Below are 2,500 nucleotides of genomic sequence, written 5' to 3'. Positions count from 1 at the left end.
CGCATCCGCGGCGCGGCCCCGCGGCGAGGACGAGCTCCGCCCCAGCGGCTCGCTCCGGGAGCGGGGAGCTACGGAGCGCTCCCCGAGTCTGCATTTAGGGGGACGAAGGCCCTCGCGCGGCGACGACGACGACGACCGCGGCGACGCCCGCCGGGCCCGCAGGGAAGGGATCGAGGCCCGCCGAGGGAAACGCTTCCCTCGCCCAACACCCCTGACCGCCTTCCCTCCGGCCACCGGCGGCACGCCGCCGCCGCCGCCGCCGCCCGCCGCGGGCGACGGGCCTGCGAGGCGACCCCAGCCGCGCCGCCGGGGTGGCCCCCGGACGGCGATTGATCGTCAAGCGACGCTCAGACAGGCGTAGCCCCGGGAGGAACCCGGGGCCGCAAGTGCGTTCGAAGTGTCGATGATCAATGTGTCCTGCAATTCACATTAATTCTCGCAGCTAGCTGCGTTCTTCATCGACGCACGAGCCGAGTGATCCACCGCTAAGAGTTGTCTGCCTTTCGGGCACCGCTCACGCCAGAGCGGCCCCTTTTTTTTGGTTTAGGACAATGCCGCCGAGGACGCGCGGGCGCGCGCCTGGCTTCCGAGACCGTACGAGCACACGGAAAACGGGAGGGAAAAAAAGGAAAAAAACAAACCCACTCTCCGAAGGCCGGCCAAGAGGCGGGGGAGCCCGCGCCCCCGACCGCCTCCCCCCGCGAGGGGAGACGCCGACCTCACCCACGCCGTCCTTCGGAGGCGGCCCAGGCGCCCGGGCTCGGCCCGGCCTCCGCGCAGAGGGCCGGGCGGCGCGCGCCGGACGCGCGGGGGGCACAGGGCGGCCCGCCCGCTTCTCGCTTTCACGGGACGACGCGCACAACGCACACGGCACGCGGCCGGGGGCGCGCGGCCGTCGGCCCCCGCGCCGCGCCGGCTCTCCCCTCGGCCCCGACGCCGCGGGCCTGGCGCGGAGCGCCGCCGCGCCGCCGCGCGGCCGGCGTTGTCTCTCTTCCCCCCACCACCACACGGGGCACGGGCCTTTCCCCTGGGCTCGAGACGGGCACGCGACGGCGACCGGCACAGCCCGCCGGCACGCCTCCCGCGGGACCGCTCCCCCGCCGGGCGGGCGGGCGAGCGACCGGCGGACGCGCTCCGCCGCCGGCCCCGGAGGCGGGCGCCACCGAGAGCCGAGCCGGCGTCGCCTGCGCCCGAGGCCTGCCGGACGGCAGACCCGGCCGCCGCCGGGGCGGCAACGCCCGGCACCGCCGCCGCCGCCTCGCACCGCCGGGGCCCCTCGCCTCGGGCACGCGCCCGGCGGGAAGGCGCCGCGGCGGCTGAGCCGGGGGGCAACGCCCGCTCTCCTCGTTCGCACGCGGAGACCGGGCGGGGAGGAGCGCCCCCGCGGCCGCCCCCCGCACGCCTTCCTGCGCGGCCCACACGCGGCCGCGCGGGCAAGGGCGACGGAGGCGAGGCGACGAGCGGCGCCCGGGACGGGACCGCCGCCGGCCGACGGCGGGCGCCGTCCGGCCGACCGTCCCCGCAGGGAGGGACACCCGTCGAGCGGCGCCGCCGCCGCTCGCCACGGGGTCGCCCGCGCTCGCGGGCCCTCCGCCGCCGGAGGGCCCGCCGAGCGCTCGCCCCCCCCCCCACCGGCGGGCGGGGCGGTCGAGCCAGGGGACGGCCGGCGGACGACGGCGCCGCCGCGCCGCGCCTTCGAGGAAGGAAAGGCCGTCGAGGGGAAGAGAGGCGCCGGACGCGCCGGACGCGGCGCCGCCGCGCGCGCCAGAGACCGCGGCGGCGGGCCCAGGGAGAGAGAGCGCGGGCGGGCCCCGGCGGCCGTCGCCCCGCGGCCGAGGAAGGGGCAGAGAGCGCGCGCTCTCTGCCGGGCGTCGCCCGTTACCACGAGGCGGGCGGGTCGGCCCCCGCGGCCGACCGCGCGCCGCGGCCTCTCCGCCGAGGCCGGGCCGCGGAGAGGGGGGGGCAGGGCGCCCCTCCCCGGCGCGGCGCGGTTGACCCCGCCCGCGGCGCGCGGCGGGGACGACGACGACGACGGCCGCGACGGAGGAGCGCGGCCGGTGGCCACGGGACAACCACCGCAGGGGATCGGCGGGAGTAGCTGCTCCCCACCCCTCCGTGGCGCCCCGCACGGCCACCGCCCGCGGCACACGCCCGCCGCCGCCGCCGCCGCCGCCGCCACCGCCGCCGCCACGGCGGGCCACGCCGAGCCGCCCGAGTCTTTAAACCGCCGCCCGGCCCCGCCGGCCCCCCCTTTCGGCCCAACCCGCAGCGTTTGACGACGCCGAGGGCAAGAAAACCTGGGGGGGACCGCCGAGGCGCCGAGCGCTAGGTACCTGGCCCTGGGGCGAGGGAAACGACCTGCATGGCCCCGCCGGGGTGCCTCCCCCGCTGCCGCCCTCGGGGGAGCGTTCCACCGGCGGGGGGCGCGCCCGACATCTGCCGCCACCACCGCCACGTCCTTCTCGGGGCCCGGGGTTTCCCTCAGTAGCCCGGCGCTGCG

At 79.5% G+C, this 2,500-nt stretch overlaps 1 non-coding gene across 1 annotated transcript; it reads right to left on the bottom strand.

Moving 5' to 3' along the window:
- Positions 1–341: 341 nt before the first annotated feature.
- Positions 342–494, bottom strand: LOC139605172 (5.8S ribosomal RNA). Its single transcript, XR_011684269.1, has one exon. It is a non-coding gene; the product is annotated as a 5.8S ribosomal RNA (ribosomal RNA).
- Positions 495–2,500: the final 2,006 nt, after the last annotated feature.

Source organism: Agelaius tricolor, unplaced genomic scaffold (genome assembly GCF_023055355.1).
Source record: "Agelaius tricolor isolate 1412-34295 unplaced genomic scaffold, bAgeTri1.0.p SCAF_60, whole genome shotgun sequence".
NCBI classification, from domain to species: Eukaryota; Metazoa; Chordata; class Aves; order Passeriformes; family Icteridae; genus Agelaius; species Agelaius tricolor.
This window is presented reverse-complemented; position numbering and strand designations above follow the sequence as displayed.